This window comes from Gorilla gorilla, chromosome 8 (assembly GCF_029281585.2).
Source record: "Gorilla gorilla gorilla isolate KB3781 chromosome 8, NHGRI_mGorGor1-v2.1_pri, whole genome shotgun sequence".
NCBI lineage: Eukaryota > Metazoa > Chordata > Mammalia > Primates > Hominidae > Gorilla > Gorilla gorilla.
In genome coordinates, this window is record NC_073232.2 from 34,701,507 (window position 1) to 34,729,184 (window position 27,678).

Below are 27,678 nucleotides of genomic sequence, written 5' to 3' on the forward strand. Positions count from 1 at the left end.
ACACTTCCCAACTCATTTTATGAGGCCAGCATCACTCTGATACCAAAATCTGACAAATCAGAAAAGAAAATTTCAGAAAATGTCTCTCATGAACATAGATGCAAAAGTTCCTAACAATATTAGAAAATCAAATCCAGCAGTATATAAAAATAATATTACGTCATGACCAAGGAGAGTTTATCCACGGAATGCAAAGCTGATTTAACAATAGAAAACCACTCAGATAATTCACTACATTGACAGATGAGGGAGGAAAAACAACACGATTGTCTTAATATATGAACAAAAACATTTGACTAAATTAACGTCATTCGTGACAAAAACTCATAGCAAACTAGGAATAGAAGTGAACTTCCTCAACGTCATAATGGTCAGTACGAAAACCACTACTGTTAACATACATGATGAAATATTGAACTATTTCCTTCTTAATTTGGAGGAAAAAAATCAAGAATATCTGCTCTCACAACTTCAATTCAACATTATACAAGAGGTTGGAGCTACTAAAACAAGGTAAACTTAAACAAATAAACAATTTTAAAAGAGACAGAAGGAAGAAAGGGAGGGAGGAAGAAAGTTTGGAAAGAAGGAAGTAAAAGTAAAACTGTGTTTGTTTGCAGATAATGTGATATTTATGTAGAGAATTGTCAGGCCTCTGAGCCTAAGCTAAGCCATCATATCCTTTGTGACCTGCATGTACACATCCAGATGGCCGGTTCCTGCCTTAACTGATGACATTCCACCAAAAAAGAAATGAAAATGGCCTGTTCCTGCCTTAACTGATGACATTCCACCAAAAAAGAAATGAAAATGGCCTGTTCCTGCCTTAACTGATGACATTATCTTGTGAAATTCCTTCTCCTGGCTCATCCTGGCTCAAAAGCTCCCCTACTGAGCACCTTGTGACCCCCACTCCTGCCCGCCAGAGAACAACCCCCTTTTGACTGTAATTTTCCTTTACCTACCCAAATCCTATAAAACGGCCCCACCCCTATCTCCCTTCACTGACTGTCTTTTCAGACTCAGCCTGCCTGCACCCAGGTGAAATAAACAGCATTGTTGCTCACACATAGCCTGTTTGGTGGTCTCTTCACATGGACGCACATGAAATTTGGTGCCGTGACTCAGATCCGGAGACCTCCCTTGGGAGATCAATCCCCTGTCCTCCTGCTCTTTGCTCCGTGAAAAAGATCCACCTACGACCTCAAGTCCTTAGACCCACCAGCCCAAGGAACATCTCACCAATTTTAAATCAGGTAAGCGGCCTCTTCTTACCCTCTTCTCCAACCTCTCTCACTATCCCTCAACCTCTTTCTCCTTTCAATCTTGGCGCCACCCTTCAATCTCTCCCTTCTCTTAATTTCAATAGAGACAAAGGAGACACGTTTTATCTGTGGACTCAAAACTCTGGCGCCGGTCACAGACTCAGGAAGGCAGCCTTCCCTTGGTGTTTAATCATTGCAGGGACGCCTCTCTGATTATTCACCCACGTTTCAGAGGTGTCTGACCACACGGGGACGCCTGCCTTGGTCCTTCACCCTTAGCGGCAAGTACCGCTTTTCTAGGGGGCAAGAACTCCCCAACCCCTTCTCTCCGTGTCTCTACCACTTCCCCCTTTTCTAGAGGGCAAGAACCCCCCAACCCCTTCTCTCCGTGTCTCTACCCCTTCTCTGCTTTTCTGGGGACAAGAACCCCCGATCCCTTATTTCCGCTCCCCGACCTCATCTCTGCGCCCCGATCCCTTATTTCCACACCCCAACCTCTTATCTCTGCGCCCCAACCCCTTATTTCCATGCCCCGACCCCTTTCCCACTTTTCTGGAGGGTTAGAACCCCCGAACCCCTTCCCTCCGTGTCTCTACTCTCTCTCTTCTCTAGGCTTGCTTCCTTCACTATAAGCAACCTTCCACCCTCCATTCCTCCGTCTCCCTTAGCCTGTGCTCTCAAGAACTTAAAACCTCTTCAACTCACACCTGACCTAAAACCTAAATGCCTTATTTTCTTCTGCAATGCCACTTGACCCCAATACAAACTCGGCAGTAGTTCCAAATAGCCAGAAAACGGCACTTTCAATTTTTCCATCCTGCAAGATCTAAATAATTCTTGTTGTAAAATAGGCAAACGGTCTGAGGTGCCTGACACCCAGGCATTCTTTTACACATCAGTCCCTCCCTAGTCTCTGTGCCCAGTGCAACTCGTCCCAAATCTTCCTTCTTTCCCTCCTGCCTGTCCCCTCAGTCCCAACCCCAAGCATCACTGAGTCTTTCAAATCCTTTTCTACAGACCCATCTGACCTCTTCCCTCCTCCCCAGGCTGCTCCTCACCAGGCTAAGTCCCAATTCTTCCTCAGCCTCCACTCCTCCACCCTATAATCTTTTTATCACCTCCCCTCCTCACACCCTGTCCAGTTTACAGTTTCATTCTGTGAATAGCCCTCCCCCACCCGCCCAGCAATTTCCTCTTAAAAAGGTGGCTGAAGCTAAAGGCATAGTCAAAGTTAATGCTCCTTTTTCTTTATCTGACCTCTCCCAAATCAGTGAGCATTTAGGCTCTTTCATCAAATATGAAAAACCCAGCCCAGTTCATGGCTCATTTGGCAGCAACCCTGAGACGCTTTACAGCCCTAGACCCTAAAAAGTCAAAAGGCCATTTTATTCTCAATATACATTTGATTACCCAATCTGCTCCTGACATTAAATAAAACTCCAAAAATTAAATTCCAGCCCTCAAACCCCACAACAGGACTTAATTAACCTCACCTTCAAGGTGTATAATAATAGAGTAGAGGCAGCTAAATAGCAGTGTATTTCTGAGTTGCAATTCCTTGCCTCCACTGTAAGACAAACCCCAGCCACATCTCCAGCACACAAGAACTCCAAACACCTGAACCACAGCTGCCAGGGGTTCCTCCAGAACCTCCTCCCCCAGGAGCTTGCTACAAATGCCAGAAATCTGGTCACTGGGCCAAGGGATGCCCACAGCCAGGATTCCTCCTAAGCCATATCCCGTCTGTGTGGGACCCCACTGAAAATCAGACTGTTCAACTCACCTGGCAGCCACTCCCAGAGCCCCTGGAACTCTGGCCCAAGGCTCTCTGACTGACTCCTTCCCAGATCTTCTCAGCTTAGCGGCTGAAGACTGACACTGCCCCATCGCCTCAGAAGCCCCCAGACCATCACAGATGCTGAGCTTTAAGTAACTCTCACAGTGGAAAGTAAGTCTGTCCCCTTCTTAATCAATACAGGGGCTACTGACTCCACATTACCTTCTTTTCAAGGGCCTGTTTCCCTTGCCTCCATAACTGTTGTGGGTATTGACAGCCAGTCTTCTAAACCTCTTAAAACTCCCCAACTCTGGTGCCAACTTAGACAATACTCTTTTAAGCACTCCTTTTTAGTTATCCCCACCTGCCCAGTTCCCTTATTAGGTGGAGACACTTTAACTAAATTATCTGCTTCCCTGACTATTCCTAGGCTACAGCCACACCTCATTGCCACCTTTTCCCCCAGTTCAAAGCCTCCTTCACATCCTCCCCTAGTATCTCCCCACCTTAACCCACAAGTATAAGACACCTCTACTCCCTCCTTAGTGACTGATCATGCACCCTTTACCATCCCATTAAAACCTAATCACTCTTACCCTGCTCAATGCCAATATCCCATCCCACAGCACGCCTTAAAAGGATTAAAGCCTGTTATCACTCCCCTGTTACAGCATGGCCTTTTAAAGCCTATAAACTCTCCTTACAATTCCCCCATTTTACCTGTCCTAAAACCAGACAAGACTTACAGATTAGTTCAGGATCTGCGCCTTATCAACCGAATTGTTTTGCCTATCCACCCTGTGGTGCCAAACCCATATACTCTCCTATCCTCAATACCTCCCTCTACAACCCATTATTCTGTTCTGGATCTCAAGCATGCTTTCTTTACTATTCCTTTGCACCCTTCATCCCAGCCTCCCTTCGCTTTCACTTGGACTGTCCCTGACACCCATTAGGCTCAGCAAATTACCTGGGCTGTACTGCTGCAAGGCTTCACAAACAGCCCCCATTACTTCAGCCAAGCCCAAATTCCTTCTTCATCTGTTACCTATCTCAGCATAATTCTCATGAAAACACACATGCTCTCCCTGCTGATAGTGTTCGACTGATCTCTCAAACCCCAGCACCTTCTACAAAACGACAACTCCTTTCCTTCCTAGGCGTGGTTAGATACTTTCAACTTTAGATACCTGGTTTTGCCATCCTAACAAAACCATTATATAAACTCACAAAAGGAAACTTAGTGGACCCCATAGATCCTAAATCCTTTCCCCACTCCTCTTTCCATTCCTTGAAGACAGCTTTAGAGACTGCCCCCACTCTAGCTCTCCCTGACTTATCCCAACCCTTTTCATTACCCACAGCTGAAGTGCAGGGCTGTGCAGTCAGAATTCTTACACAAGAACTGGGACCGCGCCCTATAGCCTTTTTATCCAAACAACTTGAACTTACTGTTGTTTTGCCTAGCCCTCAAGTCTGTGTGCGGCAGCTGCTGCCACCCTAATACTTTTAGAGGCCCTAAAAATCACAGACTATGCTCAACTCACTCTCTACAGTTCTCATAACTTCCAAAATCTGTTTTCTTCCTCACACCTGACGCATATACTTTCTGCTCCCTGGCTCCTTCAGCTGTACTCACTCTTTGTTAAGTCTCCCACAGTTACCATTGTTCCTGGCACAGACTTCAATCTGGTCTCCCACATTATTCTGGATACCACACCTGACCCTCATGACTGTATCTCTCTGATCCACCTGACATTCACCCCATTTCCCCATATTTCCTTCTTTCCTGTTCCTCACCCTGATCACATTTAGTTTATTGATAGCAGTTCCACCAGACCTAATTGCCACTCACCAGCAAAGGCAGACTATGCTATAGTATCTTCCACATCTATCATTGAGGCTACCGCTCTGCCCCACTCCACTACCTCTCAGCAAGCCAAATTAGTTGCCTTAACTCAAGCCCTCACTCTTGCAAAAAGAATACATGTCAATATTTATACTGACTCTAAATATGCCTTTCATATTCTGCACCATCATGCTGTTACATAGGCTGAAAGAGGTGTCCTCACTACACAAAGGTCCTCCATCATTAATGCCTCTTTAATAAAAACTCTGCTTAAGGCCGTTTTACTTCCAAAGGAAGCTGGAGTCATTCACTGCAAAGGCCATCAAAAAGGCATCAGATCCCATTGCTCTAGGCAACGCTTATGCTGATAAGGTGGCTAGACAAGCAGCTAGCTTTCCAACTCCTGTCCCTCATGGCCAATTTTTCCCCTTCACATCAGTCACTCCCACCTACACCCCCACTGAAACTTCCACCTATCAATCTCTTCCCACACAAGGCAAATAGTTCTTAGACCAAGGAAAATACATCCTTCCAGCCTCACAGGCCCATTCTATTCTGTCGTCATTTCATAACCTCTTCCATGTAGGTTACAAGCCGTTAGCCCGTCTCTTAGAACCTCTCATTTCCTTTCCATCATGGAAATCTATCCTCAAGAAGATCATTTCTCAGTGTTCCATCTGCTATTCTACTACCCCTCAGGGATTGTTCAGGCCCCCTCCCTTTCCTACACATCAAGCACAAGGATTTGTCCCTGCCCAGGACTGGCAAATTGACTTTACTCACATGCTCCGAGTCAGAAACCTAAAATATCTCTTAGTCTAGGTGGACACTTTCACTAGATAGGTAGAGGCCTTTCCCACAAGGTCTGAGAAGGCCACCGCAGTCATTTCTTCCCTTCTGTCAGACATAATTCCTCGGTTTGGCCTTCCCACTTCTATACAGTCTGGTAACGGACCAGCCTTTATTATCAAATCAGCCAAGCATTTTTACAGGCTCTTGGTATTCAGTGAAACCTTTATATCCCTTACAGTCCTCAGTCTTCAGGAAAGGTAGAATGGACTAATAATCTTTTAAAAACACACCTCACCAAGCTCAGCCACCAACTTAAAAAGAACTGGACAATACTTTTACCATTTTCCCTTCTCAGAATTCAGGCCTGTCCTCGGAATGCTACAAGGTACAGCCCATTTAAGGTCCTGTATAGATGCTCCTTTTTATTAAGCCCCAGTCTCATTCCAGACACCAGACCAACTTGGACTGTGCCCCAAAAAACTTGTCATCCCTACTATCTTCTGTCTAGTCATACTCCTATTCACCGTTCTCAACTACTCATACATGCCCTGCTCTTGTTTACACTGCTGGTTTACACTGTTTCTCCAAGCCATCACAGCTGATATCTCCTGGTACTATCCCCAAACTGCCACTGTTAACTCTTGAAATAAATAAATAATCTTTGCTGGCAGGACTATGCTGAATCTCCTTAGGCACTCTCTAATTAGATGTCCTGGGTCCTCCCAATTCTTAGACCTTTAATACCTGTTTTTCTCCTTCTCTTATTCTATTTAGTTTTTCAATTCATACAAAACCATATCCATGCCATCACCAATAATTCTAAATGACAAATGTTTCTTCTAACAATCCACAATATCACCCCTTACCACAAAATCTTCCTTCAGCTTAATCTCTCCCACTCTAGGTTCCCACGCCGCCCCTAATCCCGCTCGAAGCAGCCCTGAGAAACATCGCCCATTATCTCTCCATACCATCCCCCCAAATTTTTGCCATACCAACACTTTACCACTATTTCATTTTATTTTTCTTATTAATTTAAGAAGACAGGAATGTCAGGCCTCTGAGCCTAAGCTAAGCCATCATATCCCCTGTGACCTGCACGTACACATCCAGATGGCCGGTTCCTGCCTTAACTGATGACATTCCACCAAAAAAGAAATGAAAATGGCCTGTTCCTGCCTTAACTGATGACATTATCTTTTGAAATTCCTTCTCCTGGCTCATCCTGGCTCAAAAGCTCCCCTACTGAGCACTTTGTGACCCCCACTCCTGCCCGCCAGAGAACAACCCCCCTTTGACTGTAATTTTCCTTTGCCTACCCAAATCCTATAAAACGGCCCCACCCCTATCTCCCTTCACTGACTCTCTTTTCAGACTCAGCCCGCCTGCACCCAGGTGAAATAAACAGCCTTGTTGCTCACACAAAGCCTGTTTGGTGGTCTCTTCACACAGTCGCGCATGAAAAGAATCCTAAGGAATCTACAAATAACTTACCAGAATTCAGTGAATTTAGCAAGATCACAAAGTACATGGTCAAAATACAACAATCAATTGTTTTTCTATAGGCTAGCATGAGACAACTCAAAAAATAAAATCTAAGATTATGCTATTTACCATAGAGACAAGTATATAAAATACTTAGAAAAATGTTTAAAGTCTTGAAATATCTTTATACTAGACAATTACAAAGATTCCCCAGAGAAATCAAAGCAGACATCAATAAATGGAGAGCCATATGCATGAATTAGAAAACTAAATATTCCTAAAATGTGAAATTCTTCCCTAATTAATCTGTGTCTTCAATGCAGTCTCAACACATTCCTAGAAGACTTTTCCTTACACAGAAATTAACAAGCTGTTTCTAAAATCTATATAGCAATGCAAAGGACCTAAAATCATTAAAGCAACCTTTAAAAAAACAACAAATTGAAAAGACTGCACCAAATTTCAAGACTTAAAGCCAAAGTAATCAAGATGAGGTGGTATTTTCATAGAAAAAGAGAGTCAGATCAGTGACTCAGAGTCCAGAAATAGACCCACACATATGCATTCTATTAATTTTTGATTAATAAATGCACTGACTACTCTTGGTTTGGTGATATATATATATGAAAAATACAAATACAAACAGATTCATGTTTTTCTAACATATTAAAGTACCTGACAACATTCTTCAGGCAAAGGAAGAGATAAAGGGCAAAAGAAGATTGTGGTCGAGCTCAGAGGTCTAGCACAAGCAAATGGAAAAGTAGAGATGATATAGATTATACTACATCTTAGAAGCAACACTATTATAGGCAAAGTGTAAAAAAACTCTTTTTAAATATAATACAGGAGGGAGGCAAGAATAGCTGGGACTCTTGTAATGCATCCCACAGTCTAACTCCATAAGGATGTTCTCATGATGTTTTGTTATTCATTCATTTTCAAGAGTGAGGTCCTTAAGCCTATTTGAGAAAGAGAGGAGAGGGCATGGGGAATGGGGATAAAAGGAAACAAAAGAGCAAGGAGCTTTACGTGGGTGTGATCACGCAGGAGCTCAGGAAAGGATACTCCAGAATCCAGGCCTCAGAAACAAAAGTTTCTCTCTGACTTTCTGCTGCCTCCTGACTCTGACCTCTCATTCTCCCTGGGGCTACTAATAGGACCCAGACTGTCTCTGGCCAGGCGCGGTGGCCCACGCCTGCAATCCCAACACTTTGGGAGGCCAGGGCGGGCAGATCTCCTGAGGTCAGATGTTTGAGACCAGACTGGCTAACATAGCGAAACTCCCTATCTACTAAGAATGCAAACGTTAGTGCAGCGTGGTAGAGAGAGAGAGGGAGGAAGGGGGAGATAGAGAGAGAGAGAGAGAGAGAAGAAAGAAAGAAAGATAGAGAGAAAGAGAGAAAGAAAGAAAGATGGAAGGAAAGAAAGGAAGGAATGAAAGAAAGAGAAAGGAAGGAAGGAAAGAAAGAGAGGAAGGAAGAGGAAGGAGGGGAGGAAGGAAGGAGGGAAGGAAGGAAGGAGAGAAAGAAAGAGAGAGAAAGGAAGGGAGGAAAGAAAGAGAAAAGAGGGAAGGAAGGAAGGAAAGAAGGAAGGAAGAAAAGAAAGAGAAAGGAGGGAAGGAAGGAAGGAGGGAGGGAAGGAAGGAGGGAGGGAAGGAAGGAAGGAAAAAAAGAAAGGAAGCAAAGAGAAAGAAAAGAAAGAAAAGAAAGAAAGAAAGAAAGAAAGAAAGAAAGAAAGAAAGAAAGAAAAGAAGGAAGGAAGGAAGGAAAAGAAAGAAAGATTATCTCTTTCCCAGCATGGGTTATAGAAACCAGAACCTCTTTTCCCTGACAGCAACAATAAAACCGAAAATTATTACTCTGCCTCCCCCCACATCTTTTTTTTTTTTTTTAATATTTCTTTAAAAAAAAAAAAGAGACAGGGTCTCATTATGTTGCCCAGGCTGGCCTTGAATTCCTGGGCTCAAGGGATTCTCCTGCCTCAGCCTCCCAAAGTGGCAGGATTACAGGTGTGAGCCACCACTCCCCAGGCTCAATGACTTTCTATGCAAAAACTGGCCATAAATAAATTGTCTGACCTACCTTGTTTGATGGTAGGTCATAATAGCCCCATTCCAGAGAGGGTCCTGCCCCACACCCAGAAGGAAGAAACGTGGCACAGAGAGGCCAAGAAGAATCTAGGCAGACCGGCCTTGCTGGGTTTCCTCACTCAGTCTGTCAGCATTAGACCAGAACCTATGGCCCAATCCTGTTTCTACAGGGCTGTCCATATTGTGATGGACCTAAGCATAAAAACGAACAATTTCCTCTATATCTTTGGATCTTCATTCTGAAGGCTCCCATGTCACATAAAACTATGATCTAATAAATTTGTATGCCTTTTCTCTCATTAATCTGCCTTTTGTCAGTTGACTTTCAGTGAACCATCAGAGAGTGAAGGGGAAGTTTCCCGTGGCCCTGCGATAATAATATGCCATCGAATGAAGAGCGTGATGGCATCAATGCTCTCTATCTGAATGACCGTCTATTTGTGCTCCACCTTACAGAAATTTGTTGGAATCTGTGGCCCACTGAAGTTAGGGACAAAAAAGTCCCTAACTTCATTGATGATACTCTCTGTATATATTTTAATTTTTATTTACTTATTTACTTTTATTTATTTATTTATTTATTTTGAGACAGAATCTTGCTCTGTCACGCAGGCTGGAGTGCAGTGGCACGATCTCGGCTCACTACAACCTCCGCCTCCCGATTCAAGCAATTCTCGTGCCTCAGCCTCCCAAGTAGCTGGAATTACAGGCACATACCACCATACCCAGTTAATTTTTGTATTTCTAGTAGAGACGGGGTTTCACCATGTTGGCCAGGCAGGTCTTGAACTCCTGACCTCAAGTGATCTGCCTGCCTTGGCCTCCCAAAGTACTGGGATTACAGGAGTGAGCCACTGTGCCCGACCTCTATATATATATTTAAATTGTTACTTTCTAACATATATGTGATCTGTGATAGAAAATAATGTGTCATTAATCATAATTTCTAAACGTGGCATTTACGAAAACAACATTTTGCATTTTGAATGATAAATTTCCAACTACAGTTACAAAAATATATCCAAGAAAATGAATCAAAAGAGACTGAGATGGAATTTGCCAAGGCCTCTCTGTTGGATACTTCTTGTCCCACTGTTTTTCATCTTTCACTCTGGCATGATAGCTTTTGACATGTAAATGTATCCATTCGAGGCCACTAGATGGCAGTCTACTCAAAAACACGGCTTGCTCCTTTTTCTTTCCACAAGGCTAAGGAATTATGTTAGCATTTGACCTGTTCTCTCCCTCCAAAACCTAGCAAACCCAAGTTTTCATGAGTTTGCTAAGAACAAAAGTAGTTATCCTGAGTACCTAATACCTGAACAAAAAGTTTTCGCTATTTTCAACAAAGGAAACATTTGTCATAACAGGAATTCACTGGAGTTAGACAGAGAAAGGGTCCCAGCCATGAGTTCACTAAAAGGTACAACATCCCTCCCTCTGTCTCTCTCCCTTTAACTCTCCTTCTCTCTTTCTTTCTTCCCGTCTTCCTTCCTCCCTCTTTCTTTTTTCTTTCTTCCCTCCCTCCCTTTATTTTCCCACTCCCTCCCCTCTTTCTTTTTCTGTTTCTTTCTTTCTTTCCTCTCTCTCTCTCTCTCTTCCTTCGTTCTTTCCTCTCTCCCCACTTCCTTAATATGGTTTGGCTGTGTCCCCACCCAAATCTCATCTTGAATTACAGCTCCCATAATTCTCACATGTTGTGGGAGGAACCCAGTGGGAGGTAATTGAATGATGGGGGTGGGTCTTCCCATGCTGTTCCTGTGATAGTGAATAAGTCTTATGAAATCTGATGGTTTTATAAAAGGCAGTTTCTCTGCACATGCCTTCTTGCCTGCTGCCATGTAAGACGTGCCTTTGCTCCTCCTTCACATTTTGCCATGATTATGAGGCCTCCTCAGCCATGTGGATCTGTGAGTCCATTAAAGCTCTTTCTGTTATAAATTACACAGTCTCAGGTGTGTCTTTATTAGCACCATGAAAATGGACTAATACACACCTCCTCCCACTCTCTTTCTTCTCTCCCTCCCTCCCTTTCTGTCTTCTTCCTTCACTCTCTCTTTATTCCCTCTCACCCTCCCTCCCTTCCTTCCTTCGCTTTGTTTATTTTTTGTTTCCTCACTTCTCTGGCATCTTCGGTGCTGGTTTCAGCCTCTGGAGTGTTGTAGAGGTGAAGAGGGAAAGCTTCCCCCTTCTCCCTCTGAAGGTCCACTGAAAATGAACTGACAAGAGGCCAATTAATAGTAAAAAACAGCATACAAATTTATTTTAACATGCATAGCACTGGGGAATCCCAGGAGAATGAATTCCCAATAACCCAGTGAGGTCCAGATTCTTATATACTCTTCTTCAGAGGGGAAGAGGAGGTGAGAGTCTGTAAGAGAAAATGATTTTTAGGGAGGTCTGAAGGGACCCAGGAGGCAGATATTTATCTTGTAAATGATGCTCTTTAGAGCTGAGAGGTAACAGAGAACAGATAACAGTTTGAGACAAAGTTCATTTGCATTCCAGGTATGGTGTTTAACTTCCCATCTCTTCCTCTGTGATGAGTTTTAATCTTCTCTGGTTAATGAAATTTCAGGGGACAGATGCAAGGGTTCCAATTGTGTTCTCTTTTGAAGCCTAGTTTCTAGGTTAACAAGGGGACTTCAGAGAACAGCCTCATCTTGTGTTTGGGAGAGAGAGAAGATTGAACGGATTGGAGGGGAGGTTAGAGAGATCTTGACACTGCTTCTTTGGTTCCATTTCTAGCATGTTTTCTGAGCCCCAACAGTATACACAAATAGATGAAACCAGAGGCTGGCACTCTGGGAGAAAGGACGCTGCCATGCAGTTTCTGGCCTGGCACCTCTAGTAATCTTCTTCACCTGGCTAAGTTTTTGTTTTGTTTTGTTTTGTTTGAGATGAAGTCTCCTTCTGTCACCCAGGCTGGAGTGCAGTGGCGTGATCTCGGCTCACTGCAACCTCCGCCTCCTGGATTCAAGCAATTCTCATGCCTCAGCCTCCCAAGTGGCTGGGATTACAGGCATGTGCCACCATAATAGAGATGGGGTTTCACCATGTTGGCCAGGCTGGTCTTGAACTCCTGTCCTCAGGTGATCCGCCCACCTCGGCCTCCTAAAGTGCTGGGATTACAGGCATGAGCCACTGCACCTGGCCTTCACCTGGCTTAGTTTTGCATAGCCTACAGAACAGGAGGCTGCTTCTTCCTTGGTCCCTGACCTCTTGCTCCTTGATGTTGTCCGGGGGTGCAAGGATCATTCCCCCAGTCACTTGCACATGGGAAGAGAGCAAAATCAGGGGCCAGTTATAGTTAAGACAAAGGGAATCCAGGACTGAGCGTCCCCACCCTCTGGGTGGTACTCTATCACCCAACAAGTATATTACCTAACAAACTCTAGGTCTCAGTTTCTTTATCTATAAAAGAGGATAATAATTTTACCTACCTCATTTTTTTAATATAAAATGGATAAAGTACTTAAAACAATACCTGAGACATGGTATGTGGTCAATGAATGTTAGTGCTAATAACATTGATGATTATTACTATTATAAACACAGCAAACAAAGTTAAAAGAGAGTTAAGATTACCAAGGAGCAGATGAAATGACTGATAGTTGCTTATTGTTGTGGTGGTGGTTTTGTTTTGTTTTTCAGACAAGATTTTGCTCTGTTGCCCAGGCTGGAGTGCAGTGGCACCATCATAGCTCACTGCAGCCTCAACCTCCTGGGCTAAAGTGATACTCCCACCTCAGCCTCCTGAGTAGCTGGGACTACAAGCGCATGCTGCTATGCCTGTTAATTTTTGTATTTTTTGTAGAGATGGGGCTTCACTCTGTTTCCCAGGCTGGTCTCTAACTCCTGAGTTCAAGGGATCCACCCATCTTGGCCCCACAAAGTGCTGGAATCACAGGCATGAGCCACTGCACCTGGCTAGTTGTTTTTTTATTTCGAAGCTTTACCTTAAAAATCTCTTTGGACTGAGAAGTAGGGCTTTTCCATGGTTGAAAGTTCAAATGTTTGGTAGCAGAGTAGGATGGCTATAGTTAGCAACGGTGTATTGTATATTTCAGAGTAGCTACAAGAGAGAACTTGAAATGTCCCCCCACACATATGAATGATAAATACTCAAGGTGATGGGTACCCCAAATACCGTGACCTCATCATTTCACATTCTATGCATGAAGCAAATATCACATGTACTCCATACATACGTAAAAATATTATGTATCAATTGTTGCCCTGCCTTTACCAGGTCAAAACACAGACTGAAAGCAGCATCCAGACATTCTTAATGACTCCTAGCAATCTTCCTTGGGCTGTGGATGAGGAAAGGGGACCCAGAAAGATACATACCATAAATATTTGCAGGATTCTTAGAGACTAGTAAATAAATTCTAGGATTGTTACCTAGAGAGAGATGCATTTAGAGTTTGAGGCTTTAATCTCATAAAAATAACAGATTGAGGCATCCAAAAATTAAACCCATGCCGTGGAGGAACAGGGCTGTGCAATAGAGGGTGTTTAGAGACCAGCAGAGTAGTCTACCCTTTGTTTTATTTCGGAATGTCACACCTAAAACAGTAAAGATATTGCTGTCTTGCTCCCAGATGATATGTAATTGTTCGAAAATAAGAATAATTTTTCATCACGGAAAGATATCCTACTCAGGTGGGAGGAAATGGCTCTTCTTTCTGGAAGGAGGAGTTACAGCAAATAAAGAAATCATGTGGTACATATACACCATGGAATACTATGCAGCCATAGAAAGGAATGAGATCATATCCTTTGTAGGGACATGGATGAAACGGGAAGCCATTATCCTCAGCAAACTAACACAGGAACAGAAAACAAACACCACATGTTCTCACTCATACATGGGAGCTGAAAAATCAGAACACATGGACACAGGGAGGGGAACAACACACACCAGGGCCTGGTGGTGAGGTGGGAGGATGGAGAGCATCAGGATAAACAGCTAATGCATGCTGGGCTCAATACTTAGGGGATGGGTTGATAGGTGCAGCAAACCACCATGACACACATTTACCTATGAAACAAATCTGGACATCCTGCACATGTGTCCTAGAACTTAAAATAAAATAAAATGTTTTTAAAAAGGAAGTCATGGCCTTGTTACCTTCCAGATTAAGAAGAAAGGTAAACTTAAAATATTTTAACCATGTGACACCTTACTTTGTCATCAGCTGTGGTTATACATAGAGCTTCTTAAGTAGCATTCCCGATTATTATGAGAGATTTTTTTGTAAGATGTAGGAGTACGGGCACAGAAAGGGAGACAGTTTGGGTTGTTTTTATCACGTAAGAAACCTGTTCAGAAATCAGAACTAATATTCCAGGCAGCCACACTTTATTATTTCTGAAAATTACTTCCTTGCTTAAGGCTTTCTTGTCAGACTTTCAGAAATCACAGACTTAAGTTTCTCTAAGATGTCCTGCTATGCTCCTAAAGCCTGAGGACTTCATTAATGGCTCTCCCAGGTTAGCAACAACTTCCTTCTTCTTAAATCTCCTGGAGAGTGTACGCTCCTGAACACACACAACGTGTCCAAAGATTTTGACACTAAGAGTCACCTCTTTTTTTAAAAAAAAAAAAAGAAAAACAAAACAAACAACAACAAAAACAAGCAACAAAAAAGAAAGCTTGTTTTGACTTTTTTGAGACCACATTCTTCTAGTTTTTTTACAACTTCTTTTAAGGTACTGCTGAAGCGGCTTCCTTGTCTGGGGTGATACCCGAGATTCGTTGTCTCAAGGCCACAGAAAACTAGCACGTGAACACACAAAGAGTGAGCTTCAGAGTAGAAATTTAATAGGCGAAAAAAAGAGAAGAGCTCTCTGCTGCAGAGAGGGGTCCCAAGAAAATGGGTTGCCAGTTCCAAGGTGAAAAGGGTTTTATAGATGAGCCTGTAGAGGCGATGTCTGATTTAGATAGGGCACAAAAGATTGGTTGGACCAGGTATGCCATTTGCATAGGGTGAGAAAAACTGGTTAGGGCTGGGTGTGTCATTAGCAGAGGGCATGAAAAGCTGTCTGCCCTCACCCTAATCTTTTACTATGCAGATGGGTTCTCTGCCTGGCCAGCGCCATGTTGCCCGTCTCTTTATTGCACATGTGGTAACAAAAAAGGGAAGATGGAACCTCCATGTTGGATATGCCTGGCCACCAGGTAGCCCTTTTCTATTGGCACAGCTGCTGGCATTCTCCCTTGCAAGCTTCCAGCTTGCTTATCTATGTTTGCAGCTTGATTTTTCAGGCTGCTCTTTGTTGGAAAAAAATAATTTCTTGGGCTGCTTTTTGTTAACAGGGAAGCCTTGCCGAGGACTCTTTTATCCTCACTATCTGCCTAAATAATTTTTTTCCATCTCCTGCATCACTGTTTCTCAGTTTGCTATATGAACCATTGTTTCCAGTCAGGTTGCAGAATTTGGGGTAAGGAAGATTCTGTTATCAACTCTTTATTTACACCATGCAATCGCCAGTCCAGCCCTGCCCCTACTGTCCGGGCAATCACTGTTCTGATATTTTCCTACTGTAGATTGGTTTGGGCTATTGTAGAATGTCATGGAAATAGAAACGTGTAGTGTGTACTTTTTCAGTAATAACCTGCAGGTAACAAATACTCCATTTCTATCATTTTATCCAAGCAAAATGACATGAATGACTGAAAAAGCATGTGGAGCACAAGACTCAAGAACTAAGTGAAAGGACTCACACTTCCTGATTTCAAGTAAAGCTACAGCAATCAAGACGTGGTATTGATGTAAGAATAGACACATCAATGAATGAAACAGAATACATCTTCCAGAAATAAATTCACACAAATATAGTCAAGAGGTTTTTTGTGTGCTAAAATGTATATAATATTTACCATTTTAACCATTTTTAAGTGCACAGTTCAGAAGCACTAAGAATAAACAACGTTGTATAACCATCACCATTATCCAGTTCCAGAATTTTTCATCACCTCACACAGAAACTCTGTACCTATTATCAACAATAAATTTTCATTCCCCCCTTGCCCTCAGTCTCTGGTAACCACTATTGAACTTTCTGTTTCTATGAATTTGCCCCTTCTCAGTGCCTAATATGAGTGGAATAATACAATATGGGTCCTTTGTGCCTAGTTTATTTCACTTGCTGTAATGTTTTCAAGGTTCATCCATGTTATAACATGGATCAGAATTTTATTTCTTTTCAAGCATGAATAATAGTCCATGGTATGTCTATACCACATTGTTTATCCATTCATCAGCTGATGGATATTTGGGGGTTGTTTCTATCTTTTGGCTATTGTAAATGACGATGTTATGAACAATGGTGTATAATGTCTATTTGAGCACTGCTTTGAATTGTTTGGGGTATACACTTAGGAGCGGAATTACTGGATCATATGTCAATTCTATGTTTAATTTTTGAGGAACTGTCGAGCTGTCTTTCACAGCTGCTGCATCATTTTACATTCCCACCACAATGCATAAGAGCTTCAGTTTCTCAAAATCTTTACCAACATTTATTTTTCTTTTTAAAAATATATAATAGCCATACTAATAGTATAAAATAATATTTCATTGTGCATTTGATTTGCATTTCCCTAATGATAACTGATGTTGAGCATCTTTTCATGTGCTTGTTGACCATTTGTATATCTTCTTTTGAGATATGTCTAATCAAGTCTTTGTCCATTTTTTAATTGGGCTGGGTATTATTCTTCTGTTATTGTTGAGTTGCAGGAGTTCTTTATATATTCTGCATAAAAGTTCCTTATCATATATTGATTTTCAAAATCTCTCTCCTATTCTATGGGTTGTTTTTTTTTTTTTTTTTTTTTGCTTTCTCAACAGTGTCCTTTAATGTGTAAAATCTTTTAATTTTGATGAAGTCCAGTGTATCTATTTTTTTTTGTTGTTGCCTGTGATTTTGTTGTCATTTTCAATAAATCACTGCCAGATCTAATGTTATGAAGCTTTTGCTCTGTGTTTTCTTCTAGGTGTTTTATAATTTCTACATTTCTACTTAGGTTTCTGATCCATTTCGAGTCAATTATTATATGCAATATAAGATAAAGATCCAAGGTCATTGTTTTGCATGTGAATATGTGTTTTTCCCAGCACCAATTATGAAGATAGTCAACTGATTTCTAATAAAGATACTGAAGAAATTCAATGCAGAAAGGGTAGTCTTTTCAAGATCAAGTCCTGGAACAGCTGGACATCCATATGCAATTCTGTAGGAAAATGTTAGTGTTACCCTATGCTGCTGTTCTCATGATAGTAAGTTCTCATGAGATCTGATGGTTTTATAAGGGGCATTTCTCCCTTCTTCTTGGCACCTCTCCTTCATGCCATCATGTGAAGAAGGACGCGTTTGCTTTTCCTTCTGCCATGATTGTAAGTTTCCTGAGGCTTCCCCAGCCCTGAGGAACTGCGAGTCAATTAGAACTCTTTCCTGGCCAGGCGTGGTGGCTCATGCTTGTAATCCCAGCACTTTGGGAGGCCAAGGCGGAGCAGATCACTTGAGGCCAGGAGTTCGAGACCAGCCTGGCCAACATGGTGAGACCCCGTTTCTACTAAAAATAAATAAATAAACAAACAAATAAATAAACTCTTTCCATTATAAATTACTCAGTCTCGGGTATGTCTTTATTAGCAACATGAGAATGGACTAATAGAGAGGTTTTAGAGATAATATCAAAAGGAAAATCCATGAAAGAAAAATTGGTAAGGGGCTGGGTGCAGTAGCTCACGCCTGTAATCCCAACACTTTGGGAGGCCAAGGCGGGTGGATCACCTGAGCTCAGGAGTTCAAGACCAGCCGAGCCAACATGATGAAACCCTGTCTCTATTAAAAATACAAAAATTAGCTGGATGTGGTGGTGCATGCCTGTAATCCCAGCTACTCAGGAGGCTGAGGCAGGAGAATCACTTGAACCCGGGAGACAGAGGTTGCAGTGAGCCGAGATTGTACCACTGCACTCCAGCCTTTCCAACAGAGTAAGACTCCATCTCAAAAAAAAAAAAGAAAGAAAGAAAAATAGGTAAGTTGAACTTTTCAAAATTAAGAACATAATTCTATTTACAGTAGCATCCAAAAGAATAAAATACCTAGGAGTAAATGTAACCAAGGAGGTGAAAGACTCATACACCTAAAACTACAAAACATTGAAAAAAATAAAGAAGACCTAAATAAAAAGAAACACATTATTCATCTATAGATTAAAAGACTTAATATAAGATATTTTAGCAGCATTAGTTTTAGCAGCATTAGTGATCTACAGATCAAATGTAATTCCTATAAAAATTCCAACAACCTTTTATTCAGAAATGGGACAGACAGTCCTCAAACTTCTAGGGAATTGAAGAGGATCTCAAATAGCTATAACAATATTGAAAAAAGCAAAACAAAGTTGAAAGACTAAAACTTCTCAATTTTAACACTTACTTCAACTCTATGGTAATATAAAATTCTACACACACAACAGTGGAATAAAATTGAGAGTCTAGAAATAAACCCAAATATCTATGGACAACTGACTTTCAACAAGCGTGCAAAGATCATTTAATGGGGCAAGAAAAGTATTTTCAACAAATGATGTTGGGACAACTGGACATCCACATGCTAAAGAATAAATTTGGACTCCTACTTTACTTCATATACAAAAATTAACACAGAATAGATTAATTACATAAATATAAACCACTAAAACAATAAAACTCTTAGAAGAAAACAGTAGATTTCTATATCTGACACCAAAAACATGGTAATAAAAGAAAAAATTGATAAATTAGACTTTATCAAAATTAAAAACTATTGTGCATTAAATGACACTATCAAAAGAGTAAAAACACTGCCTACTGAATGAGAGAACATATCTGCAAATCTTATATCTGATAATGGTGTCATACGTGGACTATGTAAAGAACTCTTGCAACTTAGCAACAGAAAGACAAACAAATTTAAAAGTGGTTAAAGGACTTGAATAAACATTTCTCAAAAGAAGATATGAAAATAGCCAACGACCACATAAAAATATGTTCGACATCATTGGTCATTAAGGTAATGTAAATCAAGATCACAAGATCCCACTTTACATGCATGAGGACAACAATGTTTAAGAAAAAAAAAACTGAACATAACAAGTGTTGGTAAGGATATGGAGAAATAGAAACCCTCATACACTGGGAATCTAAAATGGTGCAGCTACTTTGAAAAACAGTTTGATAGATCCACAAAAAGTGAAACATAAAATTAACATATGACCCCACAATTTTATTCAGATTTATACCCAAGAGAAACGAAAATATAAATCATCACAGAAACTTGTACATGAATGTTTATAGCAGCATTAAGCATAGTAACCAAAAGGTGGAGACAACCCAAATATCCATCAATGAATGAAGGGATAAACGAATTGTGATATATACATGCAATGGCATATTACTCAGACGTGAAAAGGAAATAAATATCAATACATGCTACAACTAGGATGAATCTCAAAAACAGTATGCTAAGTAAGAAGCTGTACACAAAAGGTCATAAATTGTATAATTTTTATATGAAATATCCACAATAGGCAAATACATAGAGACAGAAAGTAGATTAATGGTTGCCAGGTGATAGTGAGAGAATAGAATAAGTAATTACTTAAGAGGTTTGGGGTTTCTTCTTATGTGAGGAGAAAGTTTCAAAACTAGAGAGAGATGGTGGCTGCACAACATTCTGAATGCACTAAATATCAATGAATTGTACACTTTAAAATGGTTAATTGCATGTTATATAAATTTCATCTTAACAAAATTAAGTCCCTTGCTTTGTGAAAAAAACTGTTAAGAGAATGAAAATACAAGACACAGGTGCAGACCAAAAATTGCAAAACAGATCTATGATAAATGACTTGTTTTTAAAATACACAAAGAATGCTTAAAACCAAATAGAAGAAAACAAATGACCCAATTAAAAATGGGACAACATCCAGAATGGCTGAGAACCTCCAGAAATCTGCTCTTCCACAAAAATAATTAGTACCCTGACCCCAAAAGTTGTCCAAATCAACATTTTCAGAACTCTAGAAATTGAAGAAGACTTGCAAAAACTCTAGGAGCTTTTATTCAAGAAAACCAACTGAATCTTGAAAAGAAGAATGAACTTTTGGGGCATTACGACTTGCCCTAATCCCATCCTCCTCTGTCCAGCTTCACAGCAGCCATGGAAAACAACAGCCTCACAACTACAGTGGCTGTGAAAAACACTGACAGCCTAGCAGCCACTGGAAGGGACAGAAGAGATTTGGATCTCCCAAAAATCCCTTCTTTAGAGATTATTATTACAGGCATACCACATTTTATTGCGCTTAACTCTATTGCATTTCCTTGATACTGCATTTTTCACAAATGTAAGATTTGTGGTAACCCTGCAATGAACAAGTCTATGGACATTACTTTCCAACAGTATGTGCTCAATCAGTGTCTCTACGTAACATTTGGTAATTATCATGATATTTCAAACTTTTTCATTATTATATCTGTTATGGTGATCTGTGATCGGTGATCTTTGATGTTAGTATTTTAATTGTTTTGGGGCGCGATGAACTGCACCCATATTAGATGGCAAGCTTAATCAATAAATGTCGTGTGTGTTCTGACTGCTGCACCAATAAGCCATTACTCCATCTCTTTCCCTCTCCATGGGCCTCCCTATTCCCTGGTATACCATAATATTGTAATGAGGCCAATTAATAATCCTACAATGGCCTCCAGATGTTCAAGTGAAAGGAAGAGTCACATGTCTTTCACTTAAAATCAAAAGCTAGAAATGATTAACCTTAGTGAGGAAGACGTATCAAAAGTTGAGACAGGCCAAAAGCTAGGCCCCTGTGCCAAACAGTCAAGTCGTGAATGCAAAGGAAAACTTACTGATGGAAATTAAAAGTGCTACTCCAGTGAACATACAAATGATAAGAAAGCAAAACAGCCTTATTACTGACATGGAGAAAGCTTGAGTGGTCTGGATAGAAGATCAACCAGCCACAACATTCACTTAAGCCAAAGCCTAACCCAGAGCAAGATCCTAACTCTCTTCAATTCTATGAAGCCTGAGAGAGGTGAGGAAGCTGCAGAAGAAGGGTTGGAAGCTAACAGAGGTTGGTTCATGAAGCTTAAAAAAAGAAGCCATGTCTGTAACATAAAAGTGCAAGGTGAAGCAGCAAGTGCTGATGTAGAAGCTACAGCAAATTATCCGGAAGATCTAGCTAAGGTAATTAATGAAAGTGGCCACACTAAATAAAAGATTTTCAGTGTTGATGAAACAGCCTTCCACTGGAAGAAGATGCCATACCGGATTTTCATAGCTAGAGAAGAAAAGCCAGTGCCTGGCTTCAAAGCTTCAAAGGACAGGCTGACTCTCATGTTAGGGGCTAATGCAGCTGATAACTTTAAGTTGAAGCCAGTGCTCACTTACCATTCTGAAAATCCCAGGGCCCTTAAGAATTATGCTAAATCAACTGCCTGTGCTTTATAAATGAAAGAACAAAGCCTGGATGACAGCACATCTCTTTATGGCATGGTTTACTGAATATGTTAAGCTCACTGTTGAGTCCTACTTCTCAGATGGAAAGGTTTCCTTCAAAATATTAGTGCTCATTGACAGTGCACCTGGTCATCCAACAGCTCTGATGGAGATGTACAAGGAGATTAATGTTTTCATGCCTGCTAACACAGCATCCATTCTGCAGCCCATGGACCAAGGTAATTTCAACTTTCAGTCTTATTTAAGAAATACATTTCCTAAAGCTATAGCTGCCATAGAAAATGATTCCTCTGATGGATCTGGGCAAAGTAAATTGAAAATCTTCTGAAAAGGATTCACCATTCTAGATGCCATTAAGGACATTTATGTTTCATTGTGGAAAGTCAAAATATCAACATTCACAGGAGTTTGGAAGAAGCTGGTTCCAACTTTATGGAAGACTTCAAAGGGCTTAGGACTTCAGTGTAGAAACTGTAGATGTGGTACAAATAGGAAGAGAACTAGAATTAGAAGTGGAGCCTGAAGATGACACTGAATTGCTGCAATCTCAGGATAAAGCTTGAATGAGTAAGGAGTTGCTTCTCATGGATGAGCAAAGACTATGGTTTTTTAATATGGAATCTACTTCTGATAAAGATGCTGTGAACATTGTTAAAATGACAACAAAAGATTTAGAATATTGCATAAACTAGTTGGCAAAGCAGCAGTAGGGTTTGAGACGATTGACTCCAATTTGGAAAGATGTTCTACTGTGAGTAAACAGCATCATACGCTACAGAGAAATTTTCAGTGAAAGGAAAAGTCAATTGATGTGGCAAACTTCACTGTTGTCTTATTTTAAGAAAGTGCCACAGCCACCCCAAGTTTCAGCAACCACCACTTTCATCAGCCATTAACATCGAGGCAAGACCTTTCACCAGCAAAAAGATTACAAACTCACTGAAGGCTCAGATGATTGTTAGCATTTTTCAGCAATGAATTTTTTTTATTATGGCATGCAGATTGCTTTTTTAGACATAATGATCCTGCACATTTAATAGACTTCAATGTATTAGAAACTTAACTTTTATTTTTATTTTTTGAGATAGGCTCTCACTCTGTCACCCAGGCTGGAGTGAAGTGGCATGATTACAGCTCACTGCAGCCTCCAATTCCTGGGCTGAAGTGATCTTCCCACCTCACCTCACTGATTAGGTGGGACCACAGGCGTGTGCCACCACACCTGGATAACTTTTTTATTTTTTGTAGCGATGAGGTCTCACAATATTGCTCAGGCTGGTCTTGAACTCCTGGGCTCAAGTGATCCTTCTGCCTTGGCCTCCCAAAGTGCTGGAATTACAGGCATGAACCATCTGTGGCCTCCCAAGTGCTGGAATTATAGGCATGATTGTTATGTTACACTCAGCCTGTAAACATAACTTTTATATGCCTTGGGAAACAAAAATATTTATGTGATATTCACTTCATTACAATGATCTGAAACCAAACCCACAATATCTCTGAGGCATGCTTATAGTTAGACTGTCTGGAATCTCAATGAAAAAGTCAATTATCGGAGTTTTTTTCTATTTGATATGACTTAGGGCTTGCTCTGTCTGAGCAGCCTTATCTCCAGGGCATTCATCAAAAACAACCAGTGGTGGCCGGGCGCGGTGGCTCATGCTTGTAATCCCAGCACTTTGGGAGGCCAAGGTGGGCGAATCATGAGGTCAGGAGATCAAGACCATTCTGGCCAACATGGTGAAACCTCGTCTCTACTAAAAATACAAAAAGTTAGCTGGGCTTAGTGGCACACGCCTGTAGTCCCAGCTACTCAGGAGGCTGAGGCAGGAGAATTGCTTGACCCCAGGAGGCGGAGGTTGCAGTGAGCCGAGATCGCACCACTGCACTCCAGCCTGGGCGACAGAGTGAGACTCTGTCTCAAAAAAAAATGGTGGTAACTGTTTAACGTTGCAGCTTCCTGAATCAGTGTTGGCACTTGAGACTAACAAAAAGCTGACCAAAAAAAAAAAAAAAAATTAAAAGGAATTGAGATGTCCTTAGGGAATTTCAAAAAGTTTTATCATATTCCTGAAAATCTAGAAGATGACCTGCATTTGCAGGGCTGTATAGATGCCCAAGAAAGGTTCAGTTTTCACCTCTGATTGACTTTGAGGCCCTTAGCAAGTAGAAGAGGGGTTTTCTGCAAGAAGAAAGTGAAAGCATAACAGGGAATTGAAGATATGCCACATACAGAATACCCTGGCAAAAGCTGAGGGACATATCAATTCAAGGCATTTTAAGAAATTTCTGTCTGATTATTAGCTGACGCTTAATCTAACTGCAGTTACTGCAGTGGCCACACATGATGAAGAATACAAACTTTCCAGAATTCTTTCAGGAAACAGCTGCAACAACTACTGCAACAAAAGCAATAAACCCTGAGTTAGGGGAGGGGGATCTAATTTCCAGATTTGCCACATTATATTATTTTAAATACCCAATTTTTAACAAGAGATTAACACACATAAAAAAATGAAAAAATGGTTCATGCACAAGAAAATATACAATGAAAAAGATAAAAAAGAAAAAGGAAAAAATTGAAGAAATGATAGTGCAAAATGTCCCAAATTTGGTAAAAAAAAAAAAAAAAATTAATCTGCACATGCAAGTAGGATAAACTCAAAGAGATCCACACCTAGAAACATTGTAGTTGAAATGTCAAAAGCCAAAAAAAAGTGAGAATATCTTGACAGTTGCAAGAGAAAAGCAGTTTATTACATACAAGGAGTCCTAAATAATATGAATAGCTTACTTGTCATCAGAAACCATGAAGGCCAGAAGACTGTGGGATAACATATTCAATTTGATGAACAACAACAACAAAAAAAACCTGTTAGCCAGAACTTTATATCCAACAATACTATTCTTCAAAAACAAGGAAAAAATTTAAAATTCCCAGATAATCAAAAGCTGAGAGAATTTCTTATTATGAGACCTACCCTAGAAGAAATACTAAAAGAAGTACTTAGGGTTTAAATGAAAGGACATTAAGCAGTAACTTGAATCCACAAAACTAAATAAAAAGCACTGGTAAAAGTAACTACATAAGTTAATATAAAAGACAATATAAATATATTTTTGTCTGTAACTCTTTTATTCTTCTATCTGATATAAAAGACAACTGCATAAAGTAATAATTATAAAACGATGTTGATCAGCTAATAAAGCACAAAGCTAAAATTTGTACAGCAATAGTGCAAAGGAGAGTAGAGGAAACTCAGTTGAATTGAAGCAAAGTTTTTACTATTGAAATTAAGTTGGTATTAATCTGAATTAGGTTGTTGTATTTTAAATTAAGATGTAAATTATAATCACCAAAGGAATCATTAAGGAAATCTCAAAAATTAGCAAAAGGAGGTAAAAAGTAATTAAAATGGTATACTACAAAATATGTATTTAACACAGAAAAGGCAGCTAAGGCAGAATAGAGAAAAAAAGCACATGAGTGTATTAGGGTTCTCTAGAGGGACAGAACTAATATATACATATATTTTATATATATTTTATATATATAAAAAACTATATATATTACTTATATATTATATATAAACTGTTAGCCAGAACTTTATATCCAACTTTATATAATATATAATGTATATACTATATATTAGTAATATATATTACTATATAATATAATATATATTAGTAATATATATTACTATATAATATATATTATATATAATATACAAGTAATATATATTAGTTATATATAATATATATTACTTATGTTATATTTTATATATATATATATATAAAGGGGTGTTTATTAAGTATTAATTTACATGATTACAAGGTCCCACAATAGGCTGTCTGCAAGCTGAGGAGCAAGGAGAGCCAGTCCAAGTCCCAAAACTAAAGAACTTGGAGTTCGACGTTCGAGAGCAGGAAGCACCCAGCATGGGAGAAAGATGTAGGCTGGGATGCTAGGCCAGCCTCTCTTTTTCAAGTTGTTCTGCCTGCTTTATATTTGCTGGCAGCTGATTAGATTGTGCCCACTAGATTAAGTGTGGATCTGCCTTCCCCAGCCCACTGACTCAAATGTTAATCTCCTTTGCAACACCCTCACAGACACACCCAGCATCAACACTTTGTATCTTTCCATCCAATCAAGTTGACACTCGGTATTAACCATCACAATGAGATATACAGTAAACAAATAGAAAAATAGATGGAAATAGCATCTTATCAGTAAATTCATCAAATGCAAATGAACTAAGCACTTGAATCAAAAGGGAGAGATTGGCAGAATAGATTTTTTTTAAATGATCCAACTCTATATTCTCTCTCTAAAAAAAAAAAAACAGTTCAAATTAAGACACAATTGACTTGAAAATAAAAGAATGAAAAAAAGTATACCATGCAGATAGCAACCAAATGACACCTTAAGTGGCTATACTAACCTCAGAAAATGCAGACATTAAGACAAAAATTATTACTAAAGACACTGAGGACATTTTATAATAACAGGGGAAACCCATCAGGAAGACATACCAATTATAAACAGATATATGTACCATGCAACAGAACCCCAAAATACATGAAGCTGAAACTAACGGAATTAAGGAGAAAAATATAAAGTTTAACAATAACAGAGACTTTAATACCCTCATTTAAAAAATGTACAGAACTACACCAAAGATGAACAAAGAAATGGAAAACTTGAACAACACTAAACCAACTACACCTTACAGATACCTGTAGACCATTTGAGAAAACAGCAAAATATGCATTCTTCCTAATGTACACAGGAACATTCTCTAGGAAAGACTACATGCCAGGCCACTAAAACAAACTTCAGTACATTTAAATGAAATAAAATTATACAGAGTATGTTCTCAGAACAAAATGGAATATAAACAGAAATCAATGACAAGAGGAATTTTGGAAAATTCACAAATATGTGGAAATTAAACACAACACTAATAAATGACCAACGGGCCAAAGATGAAATCCCCAAGGGAAATTAGAAAATAATTTGAGATGAAGGGAAACAAAAATACAGCATACCAAAACATATGGGAAGCAGCTAAGCCAAGGCTTAAATGGATACTTCTAGCTATAAACACCTACCTAAAATGAAGAAAGATTTCAAATTAAAAACTTATTCTTCTACCTTAAAAAACTAGAAAAGAAGAGCAAATTTAAGGCAAAACAGCAGAAAAAAAGGAAATTATTAAGATCAGAGTGTAAACAAATGAGACTGAGAATAGAAAAATAGAGAAAATCAACAAAGCCAAAACTTTTTTATTTGAAAGCATTGATAACATTCTCAAAAGTTTCACTAGACTGAATAAGAAAAAAAGAGAGAAAACTCAAATTACTAAACCAGGAATGAAAAGAGGACATTACTACTGACATTACTGAAACAAAAAGAATTATAAGAGATTGCTATGGACAATTGTACTTCAACATATTAATATAGGTGAAACAGACAGATTTCTACAAAGATAAAAACCACCCGAACTGACTCAGGAAGAATTACAACCTCTGAATAAATGTATAAAAACCAAAGTGATTAGATTGTTAATAACAAAACTTCTTACCAAAAAAGTCCAGCCCCAGATAGCATCATTGATGAATTCCACCAAATATTTAAAGATGAATTAACATGAATCCTTTACAAACTTTTCAAAAAAAATGTATACATGTAGGTACATATAGGAGCACAGGGAACATTTTCCCAACTCATTCTACAAGACCAGTATTATCCAAAGATATCACCTGTTTAATTATAAGAGTAACATCAGATATACTCAAATAAAATAACAGTAAGCAAAATATCTGGCCATTAAGTGCTCCTCAAAACTGTCCAGGTCATTGAAAACAAAGAAAG

At 39.8% G+C, this 27,678-nt stretch overlaps 1 protein-coding gene and 1 long non-coding RNA gene across 5 annotated transcripts in view; one reads left to right on the forward strand and one right to left on the reverse strand.

Annotated features, from left to right (window-relative positions):
• Positions 1-17,238, forward strand: part of LOC101140681 (uncharacterized) — an 80,395-nt gene extending 63,157 nt beyond the window's left edge. The window contains exons 4-5 of the long non-coding RNA XR_008668776.1: positions 709-1,256; positions 15,926-17,238. This is a non-coding gene — a long non-coding RNA (uncharacterized lncRNA). The remainder of the gene's footprint in view (positions 1-708; positions 1,257-15,925) is intronic.
• LOC109028431 (uncharacterized) overlaps positions 1-27,678 on the reverse strand; it is a 98,228-nt gene that overhangs the window by 38,546 nt on the left and 32,004 nt on the right. For 2 of the 4 annotated variants that reach the window (XR_010135164.1, XM_063709958.1), the window contains one exon: positions 11,495-11,631. The exons of 1 other annotated variant lie outside the window; for it this stretch is intronic. The gene's annotated coding sequence lies outside the window, so the exon portion shown is untranslated. Of the gene's footprint in view, positions 1-11,494; positions 11,632-17,085; positions 18,284-27,678 lie in introns of those variants that run through there. One more of the 4 variants, XM_063709960.1, reaches the window with a different exon arrangement.